General features: G+C 43.9%; 1 protein-coding gene across 10 annotated transcripts in view; it reads left to right on the forward strand.

Annotated features, from left to right (window-relative positions):
- The window catches only part of WWOX (WW domain containing oxidoreductase), a 902466-nt gene that overhangs the window by 122084 nt on the left and 761399 nt on the right, over positions 1-18983 (forward strand). The gene's annotated exons all lie outside the window — the stretch shown is intronic.

The following is an 18983-nucleotide window of genomic DNA, read 5'->3' on the forward strand; positions in this document are numbered from 1 at the left end:
CTCCGGGTATGTCTCAAACCATATGAATCATGGGCAGAATCTCACTCCTACAAGGAGAACCTGCAGGGAACTCGGTGGGAGGCACTGCTGTTTACGCTCCCCCAGCCCCCTGCAACCTCGCAATTAAAACCGAGAAACAGAATCAAGTTGGCCAGAGAGGCTTTCTCTCACCCCCTTTCCTTGTTCTTTGGGAGGCTTTGTAATTAGATCACAGCTTCTCTCTTCTTTCGGAAAGATGTAGAACAATTATCACACGTGCTCTGCTGCTTTGAGTGGAAAAGTGATTTGACAACTTTTAGAACTCTTGGCGTTCTAAGGCTTAGCGCCTGTTTCTTTCAACCCCTCGTGAGCTGCGTGACCTGGGACAAATAACCGTTCTGTGCCACAGGAAATTTTGTCTTTCTTGAAACAGGAACTGAATGTATTTCCACTGTATTTTTGTTCTCACCAATCAGTGACAATATATATCAAGTGTCGCAGACTTCTTTTCCTAGACAAGTGGCTATTTGTAAATCCAGGTCGTATTGTGTACAGTGCTGACGAAGGAAAAACTGTTGATTGTAGAAGTTATGAATCCTGACTTGCCTATTTATTAAAGTATTCTTCATATAATAATTAATAATTTTTAATAATTGAAAAATATTTTATTTCAAAGGCATGGCTTGTGACATGTAAGATGTTTCAGACACTCACCAATAATAATCCATCATTAGCGTTTCACATTTGCTAATGATGTTTGAAGGAAATTAAAAAAAATTAGCCACTTGTACAAAAAGACATCAGTCGTATTGCAGCATAAATAAACTGAGGGGAAAATACTATTGTTAATTTAAGATGCTAGTGAATTCTACCATATTCTGATAGCTCTTTATTTTCTAGAATTAAAGATTAAAAAAGGATTACAAAGTCAGCTAGATGATCTGACTGTAGTTTTGTTAGAAGATTTAATAATGACATGCTCTTTTTTTTTTTTTTGGTATTAACGTGTTGCAAATGGTATGAAAAGCAAATATCTGTGTAGTTGGTCTTGCTCTTTGGAAAACCAGATTATCCCTTGGATTCTGTAGCCTGCGCTGCCTCTGTGGCGTGTTGGCGGGGGCTTCGCTTTGGAGGACAAAACAAAGCCCTCTGGGGGCTTGACACTCCCATGGGATTCCTAGGAACCACCTGGAAGTTACATGCCAGTGCCCGGTTGTTCTGTGTCTAAGGTTGGCAATCGTGACAGAGTAGAAAATACGCTTTTATGTGTTCATACAGCAGTTAAAGAGTATTCCAGATCCACACTATCCCCCTCCCCCGCCACTCAACCCAAAAAGAAAAAGAAAAGGAAAAAAAGGCATGTTCCCTAGCCAAGGCCCACATGTCTTTTTTCTTTTTTTTTAAACTTTAAGTGCTCCTCATATTATCTTGACCTTTAAGTTTACAGGGTAAAGGAAACATTTATGGAACAGTTAAGACCAGTTAGAACATAACGACTTGCCTCATTATCACAGTCTACAAATCTCCCCTTTACAGAGTTCACTTCCCTGCCTGCTTTCAACTTGCATTTGGCCTGCAAATACTGTTCCTGGTGTTCACATATGGAAACACAGGGAACTTCTCATTCCTTACCTAAGACATGCCAAAAATAAGAATCTGTAAGAACTCATGAAGTAATTTAGCACCACATTAATTAAAAGAAGCACAATTTTGAATTATTTATGTAAGTGTGTGAGTGAGTTGGTAATAGGAATTTTTTTTTAAGCTGTCTATTCAGATATTTAATCTGTTTAATAAATAAACAGCTCCTACAAATCAACAATCTCTGAAAACAATTAACAGGACAATTGGCAAAATTCTGAAGTGTCATTCATGTGACCAGTAAATACTTGGAAAATATTCAGGCTTATAAGCAAGGAGGAATAAATTTAGAATTAAAACTGTATTCAGATTTTATACTTGTAAGATGAAGAAATGTTAAACTTTTAATACAGTGTTGGAGCAGTGCAGAAGGGGGCATTCTCAAACTCTGTGGGAAAGAAGTACTAGTCAGTATTTCAGTTCTGAGATTTAATCTGGAGATCGCTATCAAAAGTTTAAAAGAAATTTTTTTTTCCACTTAGGATTTTGTATCTAGGAAGTATCTTAAAGGAATGTTGAAAGATACACCCACAGATCGATGAACAGTAGTGTGTGTATCTGTATTTATTTGATGAAAAAACTTGAAGGACGTAAAATATTTACTAATTGAGCTAATTATGGTGATCTAAACCATAAAGTATGCAATTTATAAAATTATGAACTAAGACACGTAAGAAATTTAAAATTTCCAATTATTACTGTGTACTTTCAAGCTGTTTCTCTTTAAAACAGCTGATCTATTAAAATTTAAAGGAAAACTAAAGTAATAATGAAAGATTATCAACATTTTTATTGATTCATGAAATATTTGTCTTTATCAAACAAATATAAAACTCTAAAATCACATATACTTGAAGCTTGTTTTTTTAATGTAATTAAATCATATCGGATATTTTTGTAAAATAAAATAATTTGAAGTTCTAGTATGGAATGTTCATCTGGTGGCCAATGAACAGAGTGGGTATCATGCTTTATACATGCTACTGTTAGTCCTGGAAATACACCAATTTAACAAGAGATACGGATGCTTTAATGTTATCTGCCATGTGCACCTGATGTGAATACCTGCCAATCCATAAGTACCACTCAAATCATGAATTGCAACACAAGAAAAGGGATACTTTGTACTTCTGGGGCACAATACTTTATTATACAGGAATCTATCAGATTCAGGCTATCTAAGAGAAAGGATTTGACAAGTTAATTAATTTGTCTTTTCTGTTATCTAAAAGCTTACAAGACTCAAATCCTCCTGGTTGGGAGTGGTGCACCATTACCCATCAGGGCGTTCCGATACAGTGTCTTATTCTCAGAGATGTGGGATGAGAGCTGTGGAGCAGCGGCTTCCAGGGCCTGAAACGGGAGTCAGGCACGGGAGTGGATGTTTAGAGTTGCCTGTCACACTGTGCTGCTGTTCAGTAGACCGCACGTGATGGAGGCGCCGTGTGTTGAACAGTAAATTTATTCTGTTATTTGATACGTGGTGGGGTTGGGGTCTAGGACAGGGGCCCATCCTCCCTAGGTCTGAGAGTAATGGTGTGTTCACTCAAACAATGCAGGGCTCGGGTGTTTGTAGGTACTGTTCCTGACCTCGGATGATGCAACAATGAGTGAAACCAAGACCCCTCCCCCAGAGCTTGTATTCTGCGGGATGAGTGGGAAAACGGAAGTGAGTTGGGGTCTGCTTGAGGAAGACTTTAAATATCTATTTTAGGAATTGGAACTTTTTTGGGGGGGTGGTTAGTGAATCACTTTGCCTTTTGGGGTTTTTACTTTATTTTAAATAGGGACCTGGCCATTTGGAGAAGCAGGATTTTAAAGGATTTATTCAGTAGTGTTCTGTGAAGTCATTATTAAACTGACTATGAGGATAAAATATTAATAAAATGCTTTCAAAGCTTACAATTCAGCCCTCTCAGTTTTAGACCACTTTGGGATGGGCACTTCTTTTTTAATAGTGCTGGACCCACCCTTGTCCTCCTAGGGTTAGCATCTTAGTAAGTTGTGACAAAAGAAGAGGTTAGCCTTCACACAGAGGTTTTTGTTAGTAGCTTACTTTATTAACTATGGGCTCTCCAGTTTTATTTTGTTTTCTATTTATGTACTTATAAAAGGACCTACTGATTTTGCCTGTTTGTTTCAAAGATAATTAAAGTGTTTGCAAAATGTACCAGTGTTCCTAATTTGAGATTCTTAAGCCCTTAAATTTCGTGGACAGTTGACCTTTCTTTAGCTTCTAGAAAGGACTGGGTCATGGTAAGGAACATACAAACAAATGAGTATTTAGCTTCGTGACTCAGTGCATAACGTTAAAGATTGTAAATTGAGCGTTTTGGGTGAGTTGACAAGTATAAGAAATTGGGAAAATTTAATTTTACTGGCACCCTAATTAAAATTGGGAGGTTTCTTAGGAGCATTTTGTATCCTGCTGTGGTGTATTTACCACCGCTTTATTTCTTTTAGATTAAAACTATTTTAAAAGGAAAATAATGAAGACTTACCATTTGTAGTGTTTGCTGTCCATTGTAATTCACATTCATTGTAGGATTAGAGGGCATATATCATGTGCAGTTCATATAAATTATCCTCTTAAATGACTACTTAAACTTTTATGTCTGTGTTGACTTGATGCTACAGTCATGGAAAGAGATTTGCTATCATATTCTGTGTTGTGGAATAGAAATTCCCAGTTCCTTTCTGGGACTTACTGGTGAAGAGTGACTTCTCTCCATCTAAACCATGTTTTATTTCTGTGATGATTGAAATGATGACAATATGTGCATTTTCTTTAAATATCTCTTAGAAGTCCACTTGGCAGACAGTGCCTTCTAAAATCAGCTGGTGGTGTTATTAGTACAGAATCAGTGAGCATCAGGGAGCAGGAACTGTCTGTCAATTGTTTGAGCACATGCTGTAAGTATATCCCCTGTCCTATTGACTAAACTGTGGCCTCCTGCACGTTCCATCTTGTCAATAGCTCAGCCTTGGCCGATGACCTTGAATTCGTTCTAGGGGAACATCTTCCATTTGCCGCAGGTCTGTGTAATGTGCAGCTCAGAGAAAACTGTGGCTCACTAAGGCAGAACCTCTCATTTTTTAAGGATGAGTATCCGCCCTGGGCTCTAATATCTTGCCTACAGTACCTACCAGAGTTCTTCACCTTCATGAAGAGAAGAAAAGGATCGGCTGGGGCCTCCCCTTTGGACTGGAAACCAGCTGCAGTTAATCGTAAATATTTGTAGCTTCTATAAATAATATACAGTGATTTCTGGTCAATCGTTCTAGCTTCTCTTAATGAAGACACTGGACGAATGCCTTATTGTGCCTGATAATGTAGCTTCTCATACTGGTTCTGTCTGGGGTTCCTTGTCTAGTTGATTCTGTTGAACCAAGGGCCCACACATTCCTTCTTCCACACTGTCATTGCTGGAATTGGTGGTGTCTTTATTGTCATTTATGGGTGATTCCCAGCCTCCGCTTACCCAGTTACATCCCCATCACATAAAGCTGGACCCCTGCTTTATGTACATGCTCAGTGAGTCCAGAGTTCCCCAGGTTCTATGCACAGACTTATCTGACCAGCAGTGAGTGGTCCATGCTGGGGCAGTGGGAGGGACATTTAAACTGTCTAGAAGAGTCAGGTTCTGTCTGGGGTTGCACCTGAAAACTGGCTCTCCACCAGGCAGAACCTTTGTGTTTTGTGGGCTGTGCTGATAGCCTTCCTCTGTACCCAGGGCAGCACCAGTGGCTGTGGAGAGCCCCGCCCTTAAGGATTATGCAGAGAATGGCTTCTTTGTTCTAGGAGTCTTTGTTCCTGGGTTTACACCCTTGATAAACTCAAATTGCACTCTTTTCAGATTCTTATGTCTGTCCATGTTGTCACACTTGCCCAAGTAATTCAGTGTTTGTCCTGATCTGTGCAGCTGGATTTGTAGCTTCCCTTTTTCAGGTCTAGCTGGTGTTAAATTTCTATCTCCACTTACTGCCCTGTTCATCAAGTCTCCCAAGAGACTCGGTGTCCAGTAACTGATGGCGGAGGTGGGAGAGAGACTGCTTTGTATTTAAAAGATGTTGTCATAACTATATGAGGGAAGAAGAATAAAAACGGTCGCTCAGATTCCATTCCCCTTATACAATGACTTTTCCCCTTCGTTTTGCCTTTTATTTGCATCAAACCGCCTATGCATTTTTACATACAAAATTGCACTTACAGGGTCTTCTAATTCTAGAAAACTACATGCTGGTGTAGAAGGGAGACTGTGGAAGCCCCACTTCTCAGGCCTCAGTTTGAGGCTGCAGCTGTGAGACCAGTTTCCAAGACATTTTGTGTGCTGTCTGTTGTATGTTCTGTGTTACAACGATATAATGCGGGGTCCTGTCAAATCACGGTTGTAACTCACGTTTGTCTCCACCAATTCTGATAATTTGCATTCAGAATTTGTCTGTGTAAGATATATTTGAGATCAATAATGCAAATTGGAAGTCCCAGTAGAGCCCAAGGCCTCATCGTATCTGATTAGGCCTTTAAGAAATCAAGAAATAGGGAATATATATCTTACCTGCCCACCTTCCTCCATAAATTATAAACAGACCTAGTTGTTTATAAGTGAACTTGGAAGTGCTTTTTCCTTCCTCTGGGCATCTGTCTTCAGTCAACACATATATTTGGAGCATGTTATGTACAGAGTATTGTGCTAGGCCCTTTTGGAAGATTCAGGGCCATAGAAGACCACTTTTACTTTCAAGGGGCCTGCAGTCAGTTTGAGAAGATCTCCTTGTTTATTTATTTATTCTGTAAGTTGTATTCAGGGCCAACTGTATGGCAGCCTCTGGGCTCTGTACTGAGGACTCAAAGATGATAATGGGGACAGATTCAGCCATTCAGTTGGATGCGTTCAGATACCACCCACATCCCCAGGATGTTCACCGTCATATCAAATAAGGCATAAATCCCCCTTAACAAGAGGGTATCATGCCATGAAAGCGTTGAGAGGGCCAGACAAAGGGGAAGTGACCAGAAGTCAGGAGGAGGTGATATTTAGAATCAAAGACATCCCCTGTGTATGGTCCCAGAAATGGTCTGTGATTAACAGCTCCAGGGACTGCTGAGTCTTGTGCCTTCAATGACAAGCTGTCTATGAATGTTGTTTGTAGGTACCGTGTCCTGATAGTCATACATGTGGGAGTGGATGCAATTTTTATAGGAGCCTGTTTGTGTCATTCTCTGAGGGCCTTTGAAAAACTATCAAATAACCACCACAAAGTCCAATATGTAGCCTGGTTGACCCCAAGGGATTTTCTTTCTTCGGGCTTCTGTCTCTCTCCATCCCTCAGCTGCGTTTTCTTGATGTTGGCCCTCCTTGGCCGCCATTTTACACATGGTAGCAAGCCGGCAGTCACAGGCTTCTGTCTTGTCCTCTCAGTGACCTTAGACAAGAATGATTCTCCCCTCCCAATATCTCCAATCAGTGCCGAGGCCTTCGCTCTGACTGGACCAGCTCTGAATCAGTGGCGGTGATCATCCCTGATTGGTCCAGCCTGGGTCACGTGCTCACCTCTTGATTTAGCAGGTGGTGTCTCCCTCTCTAGAAGAGCGCGGGGCAGCGGGGGTTGCCCATGGGGGAGCTGTTGTCAGAAGAAGTGGGTGCGGATACAGGACAAGTGAAAACAGCAGGTGTCCGTTACAGCCCTGCCGGAATTAAACGCCTCCTGATGAATGCTCCTTGTCTTCAGCAAGTTTCTTACTTACGGTGCGGTGTTCATGGTCTTGCAGAGATTGTGCGATGAGCCTTTAAACAAAAGAAAAAGGAAGGACCACTGGTCCCTTTTATTCCGCTCGAGTGTAGATCATAATTTTCAGTTTTATAATTACTAACGAGAATGCCTGAGCTGGGATTCCCTTGAGGTTCATCTGCTGCTTGTCTGGAGTAGGTAGAAAGGATATCAGCATCTGCAGCCCACCCCCTCCAGTCAGGCCAGCTCCCGGGCTCTAGCGGGCTCTCCCCTGGGATGGACTCAGCAGCCCCTGCTCTCCGGGCCTGGTGGAGTGGACGAAGCCTTGCTGTATTTCATCCTTCAGAAATCCAGCCTGCCAGCCATCTCACGACTTTTCCCTTAATGCTGCAGAGAAGTTCGTGTTTGGCTGTGATACCTTTTGGCTGTGGAGCGGTGAAATAGGCATTTTTCTCCGGATGGCTTGTTTCTGGCCATCTGCCCTAAGTGTCGCTGTGAATGCTGTAAGAGAGGTCACCCCTTGGGTCTCCATCATTCCAAAGTGACATTTGGCATTAATTTGCTCGTCACCACGGAGGGCCCCAGGGACCCACTTGGGAGAAGGTGAGTTACAGCCCACAAGGCAACTTTTCTCCTGGTGATCAGCCCGAAAGGCTGTTTCAGGCCACCATGTCAGGGCATTGAGAGATGAGTTAAAGACTTTTATTCTTAGGCATGCAGGGACATTATGCCTTCCTGAGCCATACTCAGGAGATAACAGCCTTTTCTGTTTTTTTTTTTTTTTTTCTCTCCCCGCATTCTCCCCGTCTTCAATATGGGAGGAGGAGCTCCTGTGCATCTGTGGGGATTGAGATGAACTGGGGCTTCAGTTCCAAGGCAGGGTTCCTCTTAATCAGGAACACAGAGCATGTTCGTGGTGCTGCCTCTGTTAAAGCACATGGCTCCTCCTTGTCCCCTCTGTCATTAAGTGCTTCTCTTATTCATACATCCAGGATCTTGAGGGGCGTAACTGTGGATGGGTCCCCCCAGACCATGTGTGTTCTTTGCCGCCCTCAGCCATCTTTGTGTCCTTCCTGCCTGAGGTCCTCTTGCTGTGTTGTGGGTGGGTGACACGGAGGACTTGATTGGCAGCACGCAGCAGCTCAGTCTCTTGACTCATTCTTGGGTGGGTGAGGCCTGTGCATGGTGCACAGCTGGGTGGCTTTCCCACTTGGAAACCTCAGCACAAGAATGTTGGCTCCAAAAGGGCAAAAAGTTTTGTCTGTTTTAGTTTTTTTCCTCAACTGCACCTCCAGCTGGGAGAATAGTTCCTGGTCCAGAACAGAGACTCAGTAAGTGATTTGTGGAGTGAATGGACACCTAAGCAGATTGTCTGTGGGGGATAGACAGCTTAATGCTAGTCTCATTCCGTTTCATTCTCAAAACAAAATGACATGGTCAGTGTTATTATCCCCATTTTACAGATGTGGAAACAGGTGTAGAGCTGTTAAGGAACTTGCCTGAGGTTACGAGCTCAACCCCAGGGCTGCCCCATTTTTCTATGTCTGGGGGAAAGTCAAAGAAGAGTACACGCAGACCTCAGGGAGACCACAGGTTTGGGTTTGGACCACCACGATAAAGCAAATATCACAATAAAGTGAGTCACACAGATTTTTTTTGGTTTCCCATCGTGTACGAAGGTTATGTTCACACTCGGTTGTAGAGAATTCACTGTGCGGCGGCATTACGTCTAAATCCAAATTAAACATCAAGAAACAGCATCAATTTGAAAATGATGCTGTTAGGAAAACAGCTCACATAGACTTACAGGGTTGCCACAAACCTTCAATTTGTAAAACACAGCGTCTGCAGGGCGCAGTAAAGCAAAGTGCAATAAAACGAGGTCTACCTGTAATGTTCTGTGACACGTGAGAAATGTATGAAAATCAGATTCCTGTGTCTGTCAATGAAGTTGTGCTGGAGCAGAGCCTTCCACACCTTTGTGTATTCATTGTCATGGCCGTTTTTGTGCCATGCTGGAGAAGCTAAGTCATTGGGACAGAGATGGTGCAGCCCATAAAATAGTTCCTGTTTGGCCCTTTACGGAAAGTGTGGTGGCCCCCCCTGAAGGCTCCCAAGTCCTTTGCTCTTTCCCTCTCCTGCTGCTTTTCTGTAAGGCAGGACAGTGTGACTGTCACCAGAAGGCTCTGTTGGAGCTGGAGTCCAGTCTTGGCTCTGCACTGACTGGGAGAGACTTAGGTGAGCTTGGGTCTTTCCTCATCGGTCACATGGAAGTAACGGAGTACCCACTGCTTCGGGTAGTGTGAGCATTAACTGAGTTAATGGAGCTGGACTCGTTACTCTGAGCATCACCTGGTGCGTGGTATGCACTCGACAAATACAAGTTCTTACTTTCATTCATCTCTCTGTGTTTCTCTCTCTCTCTCTCCCTCTGTCTCTCACTCACAACTTTGTATCTTGTGTTTGTCTAAGAAAGAAGAGAAAATACATTTAAGTTGTTCTTTCTGCCTCATTTACGTGTGGAATGTTTAATGTAGCCATGTGGAAATTAATTGCTTGCTTTGTTGCTATATAATTAAGAGCTTAATTAAAAATAAATAACTCTAACTTTTCACTTCATTTTCTCCATTTGCACAATTTGGATATTTTATTTTGGAGCCCATTAAAATTTGAAAGTGAGTGTTAAGTGTCAGGAACTTCCCTGAGTATTCCTAAACAACGAAGATGGGAGTGCCTCAGCTCCATCCTGCCGGGGCCGGCACTCGCAGGGCCTTGAGGGTGCTGAGACCGGAGGCTTGTGCACCGAGGCTGAGAGATGAGCAGCAGACCGGCTGATGATGCTCTTTTTGAGAAACCTGCCCTGGGAGGTCCTCATTTTACTCACCTTGGCTGCTTCAGATCCATGTGTAGTGAGGAAAAGTATCTGCTCTAGGGTTTTCAACTGTCAGTTGCACTTTTCCCAATTGTAGGGTCAAAGCTGGGAATACCACACAATAACTCCCTTTAAAAAGTGACTTTATGTACAGATGGCCAGCAGGCACATGAAAAGATGCTCAACATTGCTAATTATAAGAGAAATGCAAATCAAAAGTACAATGAGGTACCACCTCATACCAGTCAGAATGGCTATCATTCAAAATTCCACAAACAATAAATGCTGGAAAGGGTGTGGAGAAAAGGGAACCCTCCTACACTGTTAGTGGGAATGTAAATTGATATAGCACTATGGAAAACAGTATGGAGATTCCTTAATTAAAAATAGAGTTACCATATGATTCAGCAATCCCACTCCTGGGCACATAACCAGAGGAAACTAATTCAGAAAGGTACATGCACCCCAGTATTCATAGCAGCACTGTTATAATAGCCAAGGCATGGGAGCAACGTAACTTTCCATCAATGAATGACTGGATAAAGAAGCTTTGGAATATACACAATGGAGTGCTACTCGGCCATAAAAAAGAATGAAATAATGCCACTTGCAGCAACATGGATGGACCTAGAAATTATCATACTAAGTGAAGTATGTCAGACAGAGAAAGACAAATACCATATGATATGAATGATACGTGGACTCTAAAATATGATACAAATAAACTTATGTACAAAACAGAAACAGACTCACAAACATAGAAACTTACAATTACCAAAGGGGAAAGCGGCTGGAGGGATAAGTTAGGAATATGGGGTTAGCACATACACATTGCTATATATAAAACAGATAAACGACAAGGTCCTACTGTGTAGCACAGGGAACTATATTCAGTATCTTGTAATAAGCCACAGTGGGAAGGAATATGTCAAACTGAATCAGTTTGCTTTATAGCAGAAACTAACACAACATTGTAAATTAACTATACTTCAATAAAAAAAATACAAAAATAAAAAAGTGATTTTATGAAATGAGGCAAAGGAAATAATGGTATTCCTTTAAGAAAAAAGGTGCCTTTTCCCTGCATTGGTGAATGGTACAAACTTGAGAAAGTATAAATGTGAATTTGTCTGCAATGTGTTCTGGTGTTATCAGCCTGGGGCACTCTTTTGGCCAAGCTTGGTTTCTTGTGCCCAGCGGTAGGCACACCGAGGTCTTGATGCAGACGGGGAAAGCGGTGACATTGAGCGAGGCTGTCACAGGCTCCTTCTACCTGTACTCACTGTGGTTCCTGCAGCCGTTTTACACTTGTAAGACATCAGGAACGTGGCCAAAGGCACATGGGCGCAAGCAAGGGGAGCCTGCGTTGCCCTTGAGTCTAGTGAGTCCCAGGCTCCACACTCTTAGCCTACCATTTCCTAGGGCTGGTTTATTGGTTGGGTGGATGGAGAGAAAAATCAGTCTTTGACAAACCTCCCCAAATGGACCATCTTGGACTAAATTAAAAGAAAAAGCAACTTGCTCCATTTATGATTTTGTGCAATCAGTATAAGCCTTCATGTTAATTGGTATTAGATTATTTGTCATTTGCAAAAGAGATGCGTGCTTATTTGAACAATAACCACCCCCCTCCTCACCTTTACTCCTTACTCCTCCCTTTAATTTTCCTCCCTGACCTGGGGAATAGTTTGTATATTCTTATACATCTCTCTTCACAGTAACGCATGTAACTTACAGGCATACAGTTTTGTTTGCTTTTTCTAAAGGAAGTGGGTGCTTGCTTCAGCATCCCTAGATTGAATTTGATGTCTCCCCTCCAAACCAGTAAATACAGCTTTCACCTATTCTTTTTAATAGCTGTGTAGTATTCCATGCTCTAGAGTGGCAGGTTGCAGCCTGCATGCAGGATACGTGTCCAAAGGGAATGACAACCTTTGTGCATAATTTCTTGATTTTGAGTAATAATGATTTTTTTTTTCATAATAAAAATCTCAGACATGACTTTATGCTGCAAGACACACTGTCGGTGGAATTTTTTTATGTCGCAGGTTGGCCTGATTACCCTTGATTAATGTACTGTGAAGCCTGGTAGAACAGAGACGAGGAGAGGGACACTAAAGGAAAGCTGAATCACACATTACTTCCCAGCCCCGAAAACAGCCACCACGCACACAGCAGGTGCTGCGATCTGACTCCGCCGCTGCTTAACACAGTGAGTTATGAGACAGGGAGAAAGCTAGACTTTAGCCCCTGATTTAACAAACTGGTGACTGGGAGATCAGCACTCCAGCGTTGCCATCCTCATCAACGGTGATATCTTTATCCAAAATTTATTAGCTGGCTTCAAACCTGTTTGCCAGCTCACTAATGGAAGCCCTTTGAATCAATTCTCGCCTATAATTTAAACAGCATTTCAGTGTATCAACGTACATTGTCGAAGTAGAAAGGAGTTGCAGTTCCTAGCCAGTAGAATTAATTATTTATTATCCTTTTCATAAATACTTTCCTAGGCCAACAAAACTGAAAAATGCTTAGGCTGTTTAAAAGGGGGGAGAAAAAAACCACTAGGCACACACAGTGTTTTCCAATGGCTAATTTGAAAAATGTCACCATATTAGTTTTCATTTACGTCTGTCAAGAAACATTTATATCTACATGTAAGGAATTTTTTTCCCTTTCGCCAGATATTTTTTGTGGAGTGTGCATTTAATTCACGTTTACAAATTGGTTTCTGTTTTTAACTAAAGGCACTTTTCCAGCAGGGATGATGTGTGTGATGTTACGGATTTTTTTTTTTTTGTAGTTCTGTGGATTTTTAAGAACAATTTTTATTGAATTATAGTCAGTTTACAATGTTGTGTTAATTTCTGGTGTATAGCATAGTGATTCAGTTATACACGGATATATATTCCTTTTCATAGTCTTTTTTATTAAAGACTATTGTAGAGTATTGAATATAGTTCTCTGTGCTATACAGTAGGACCTTGCTGTTTAGTTTATATCTAGTAGTTAGTATCTGCAAATCCCGATTTCCCAGTTTATCCCTCCACCCCCACTTCCCCCTGGTAACCACAAGTTTGATTTCTATGTCTGTGAGTCTGTTTCTGTTTTGTAAATAAGTTAATTTGTCTCATTTTTTTAAGATTCCACATGTAAGTGATATCATATGGTATTTTTTCCCTCTTTCTAGCTTACTTCACTTAGTATGTCACAGATCTAACTTTTCATCTCAGTGGCGTTCAGTTTTAAGCCTTGAAATTTTATTTATGGACAAAAACAACAGTTATTTTTATGGACACTAAGAAAAATTATCTACCTGACTAGTTCATAGAAAGAATCTTTGGATTAAGGTAATGTCAGCTTTGGCATTTCTTCTATCACTGTTGAGAGACAGGGATGGAGTGACGGGTTTTCCTGGTTTTGCACGTCTGGGGAACAGCTTTCGTTTCGGACTGGCTCTTTAAGGAGCTCTGTAGCAGAGAACTTTGGAAGGGAGAGACCATGTCTCCCCCAGGAGTGGAGGGGCACAGTTGTTTACTGGCTAGTGTAATAATGTCTTCCACCAGGACTAAGTTGAGGCAGATTTGTTGGATGAAAGATTTGGATTCCTAGGCTCAGTGGTCCTCAGCTGTGACTCTGACCCAGTCTGGGCACCGCATCCACCTGGGCTGTTCGGCCTCACCCTCGTGGGACTGGCGCTGGGGGTGATTGGAACTGACACAGAAATGCGCTTCATGCTGTTTGCAGCGCTGTGCGTGATGAAGTGTTTTGTATCTGAGCCTGGAGTCATACGTCTTCTTGTCGGTTCCACAAAACTTGGCAGTGAACTCCTTAGCTTACATGTAGGGTCGAGTCTTGGGCCCTTCACAGTCTGAAAGTCACCTAACCCGTAACTGAGATAATAAAGAGCTTGGCATGAGCACATATGGCCTGTGGGCTAAATCCACCCCCTGGCCTTTTTTTGTTTGTTTGTTTGTTTTTTAAATGACCCATAAAAAAACAAGCAAAGAAAAAACCCCAAAGAAGACGGTATGACAGAGACTGTATATGGCCCCAAAGACTAGAGTATTTAGTGTCTGGCCCTTTACAGACAGAGGAAGTTATGGTACAGTGTCTGGCACACAGCAGGCAGCATCAGTAACAGCAGTCCCCGAGGTACCACTAATCATACGCGCTTCACGCACGTTCGTGCCGGTCACCCTCCCGGCTGCCCTGTGAGGTGAGTGCTCTCACTTCTCCCTAGAGGTGAGTGCTGGAGGACCCTTATTCCTGTCCCGTGGAAGAGGAGACACAGAGAGATGGGCTGAGTTACCCAAGGCCACACAGCTGCTGAATGGGCAGGCGGGATTAGAACGCAGGCTACCAGACTCGGAAGCCCGCGTCTGAGCCCTCTGCCGCCTTACTGTGAGGCTCCCAACGTCGAGATTTTACTGTGTGCTTGTTAGGTGCCCTTTCTGCCCTTTGGGCCTCAGAGGGGGGCTCACCCTTTTGCAGGTGGAAGAAGCGGAGACCTGCCTTACCCAAAGCTGTGTCACCCCAAGCGTTGGCCCTGGGATTCAAATCCAAGCCCTGTCTGTCCCCAAAACCCACACTCTTTTCATAGCTTATTCTGTGTTGAATGCAGCCCTACCTTGGCCCATTTTCAAAGTGACTAGCTACAGTACTTTATAGCTTTCTTAAATTAATTCTTCATGTGAGTTGTAGATCACTGCCTTTGAATTGCTGGGCCTGTGAATTTTGGGGGCATTTGCCTGGTCTTTGGGTATTTTGGCTCCTTTGAGGATGATGTATCTGCTGCAGTGGGGCATAAAAACCGACCAAGGAAGAATCTCACAGTTCTGCGTACCCCTCAATCCATCATGAAAGGGCAGGAAGGAGACTGGGTGGAACGCCTTTTCCTCGAGAAACACAGATTCACTTTCAACCTCCTTGTTTTTGTTCGGGTAAAACAGTTGCTCCAAAAGGTCTCATCATCTTGCAATTCTGTCACTCTGTAGTCGTTTCCACTTTTTAAAATTTGGGGTAATCTGGTGTCAGATGAAGATTGTTAGATTTATTTTTTAGAGCTCTAGACGTATGTCAATATGAATGGCTAATTACTTTAAATCCTGTTTTCAGGCAACTGAGGATAGGTCTGTGGATGCTGTTCTGTCATTTTGAGTCACTTTTTAATTTTTTTAAATTACTTTTGGTGGTTTCAAACATTATCTCATCCACAGATGGTCTTCTTGTCCACTTGCCTTTCAAATCTGGTTTCGTCCTGGGAATTTTGCTTAGGTGGAAGGACTGACTGCATGTATCTTGTCAGGGGAAATCACAAACCCATGTAAACTCACTCTTGCTTCCAGCATCTCGTCATTGAAACACGAGCCGCGGGTATGCTCAACTCTCACATCATTAGATGCTGCTAGCATGCCCGTATTTCTCACCTGCTTGGGTTGTTTCATCGTTTGAATAGTATTGGCAGTCTCAAGACCTTGGGAACCACTCATGAGATTTTTATTGCTCTGAGTTCTCCAAAATCTAGATTTAGGCAGGGAGTCTCTAGAGTGAGCATTTTGTGATCTGAGTCAGGTAGAGTGAGGTTCTCATCCGGGCTGTGCACAGCTTTCCAGCCAGGAGACTCTAGGTCAGTCGGCCAACCTCTTGGAGCCATAGATCTCTCATCTGTAAAAGGAGGGTGTTCGCATTTATCTATTTCTGCGTAACAGATTACCCCCAAACTTTGAAGCTTAAGGGAGCAGCTGTTTCATTTTGTCTTGTGATTTTTGTGAGTTCGGAGTTCAGGGAGAGCCCAGCTGGGAGATTCTTCTGCTCCTTGTGGTGTCAACGGTGGTCACCAAGTGGTCCTCTGCTGGTGGACCAGTCAGCCTGGCACTCAGCTGGTCCCAGATGGTCCCTTTCCCGGGGTGACCATTGCCCAGAGAAGTTACACATGGCCTTCCCAGCCTGGCAGTTTTGGAGTGGGCTGGGTTCTTAGGTCGTAGCCCAGGGCTCCCAGAGAAGGTGTTCCAAAAGGCAGGAAGTAGGAGGTGCCAGTTTCTTAGGGCCTGGGTCTGGAAACAAGCACATCACTTCTGTAGTCAAAGCAGTTCCAAAGCCCACTCTGATCAAGGGGAGCAGACATGTGCCACTTTCTGATGGTAAAGTGTCAAAGCTTTGATGGCTGTCTTTAATCTGCTCAGTGGGTAATGATAGAATCGGCCTCATCACCTACACAATGAGTACAGACTTTATAAAGATTAAATGAAATGGTCCTGTCAAGCACCAGTCGGGTCCAAACTTCCTAGCCTCTAACTCTTCCCTGAATTGGCCCCAGCTTGCTTTTCCAATATTAGGTGGACCTCCTCCATTTCCCCACAGTGATCGACGTGTGGGGGTGGTGTGGAATTCAGAGTAAACCACTTTGTTCATTGTCCAACTCTGCTCAGAAGTATGTTTCACATAAGCCTGACCTTCACTGTGCCAGGCAGAGAACAGCGTGTAATCGGAGAGCTCATTCATTCAATAAACATTTATTACATCCAAGCCATGGGGAGCCATAGGAGGAATTTAGAGCAGAGTTGTGAAATGATCAGACTCTCCTTTTAGGAGACCATTCTGGCAGCTGCATGAGAAACGAGGGCAGGGAGACCTGCTGGGAGAAGGTTTCAGTCGCCCAGGCAAGAAATGATGCATTTCTCAAGAATTGCCTTTGCAGTGAGTACAGGGAGGAGATAGTTTTGAGAGATGGTAAGGATGTGAAACTACCAAGATTTGGCCGACAGCTGTTGGGGAATGATAGACGTGGTCTGTGGAGGGCTCATCTGGCTTGGACATGGTGGGACCATCCATGAAGATGAGGTCTGGGAGGAGAAGTGATGGGATGGGAAAGTGACGTGTCCCTTTGAACCTTGTTGAATTCAAGGCTCCCATGAGTCATCCCCGTGGAAGCGATCCATTGGCATCTGGGTTTAGATCTGGACCTCAGGGGTGTGGACAGGACAGAGTTTGACCAGGTGTGATTATACTGGCAGATTGGGACTGGAGAACCCAGCAGCTGACTGAGGTGATCTGCTTGCCTGGAAAATTGCCTAATTGTTTTCAAACTATCAACAAATTCATTCCCAAAACCCCAATGATATTTCAGCTAAACCGGAATCACACCCTGCTCTCTCTCAGCACCTCATGCTTCTGTTCGTTCCTGCTATTTCTTCTGTGTGGAGCACACTCTCCATTTCTACTCACCACCCTCTGGCGCCTTCGTGTCTAACTCCTATGTGTACTTTAAAACCCATTCCATTTCAAGATTGCATCTGCTGAGAGTTATCACCACCGCTTCCAACTTCCCAAACACTTTTTCTATCTTTGATAGGTTTATCACTTTAAAAAGTGTATTGTAGTATTTTCTGAACTCCTCTTGATTCCCCTATTGGTTTGTAGACTCTGTGGAGGTTGGACTTCACGTTGGCTTCCAATCTCTTTACATTTAATAATTCACGCAAGAATACTAGGCCAGAGCTCAGGAAACCCTGGGCTGAGCGTAGTCCGTATCTACCTTGAACCATCCCATCTCTGCATCAGTCTGCATCAGGATTTTGGCAAGAATGCACCTCACTCTGTTCAGGTGGACCCAGCTGATATTTGGGGATGCTGGTCAGAGCAGAGCAGGGAGTCCATGTGCCTTGGCGACAAGGGGTGATGGCAGTCTAGCTGAGACCTCTGTTTTGGCTTCCAGCTTTGTGTCCTTCCTGGCATGTCAGCTGTGCTTTTTCAGACTCTGGGTTTTCACTGCTGAGACACCTCTCCGCTCGATTACCTCCCTCATTCTTGTTTGACCTGCTCAGTGTTGTCCCTTCCTGGGCCTGGGCTTCTAGGATCCCGTAGCCGCTCTGCCCTGGATCCGGCCTCACTTTGGGTGTCTCCTTTCAGAAAGACAAACAAACAAAAAAATTCCTCTCTCTTAGTGACTAGTGGGTTCCCACCGAGTCCTTACTGGCCGATTCAAGGTCAGACTCCTCCCAGTGGTCAGACAGCTTTCCCCTTCTTTTGGCCAGTCTTCTGTTTCACACTTGGCTCTCTTTCCTCGCTGACGTTACCTGGCTGGCGCACACCCGTCACACTCAGCCTCTGGCTTTGTGGGTGCTTGGTTGGCTCTTTGGCCAAATTGGGAAGGAGGCATGTCACAGAGGCTGCCCTGCATCTCAGAGGATGAGTGATTCGGGTGGGCAGAGCGGAGGGGCCGGCGTCACAGGCGAAGGAGAAGCCCAGGTGAAAGAGTTAAAGTCGAAACAGCGCGGCGCGCTCCCGGCCAGATGGGGTTAACCACGCACGTTGCTCCCTCTTCTTGGAAGCGGAGGGTGGAAGAGCAAGGCTTGGAGGGACCCACAGGGTCTTTAGTGGGTCTGGGAGGCTGTCGAAGCATTATCAGTTCACCCAACCGGTGAATGGTAAGGAGTAGCCACAAGCTGGAAGAGCAGGGGGCCTGGAGCTCGAAGGACCCTCGTTGTGTGGCTCTGCCTCCCGTGAGCGCTTAGACTTTGGGGAGTTTAGGTATCTGACCCGGCCTCGGTTTCCCCATTTGTCAGCTGGGGCAGTAGTGGGAGAGAATTGGAGCACCGGCACAGTGCCCAGCGAGGGGCACGTGCCCAGCCAGCGATGCTGAGAGAGACACACCAGAGCGGATGCGACCCGCGCGATTTCATCTCGACAGCGGCCCAGCCGTTCTCACTTTTCTCCCAACTGCTGTGAGCAACTGCCCATCCTACCAGAAGCAGGT

This window comes from Camelus ferus, chromosome 9 (assembly GCF_009834535.1).
Source record: "Camelus ferus isolate YT-003-E chromosome 9, BCGSAC_Cfer_1.0, whole genome shotgun sequence".
NCBI classification, from domain to species: Eukaryota; Metazoa; Chordata; class Mammalia; order Artiodactyla; family Camelidae; genus Camelus; species Camelus ferus.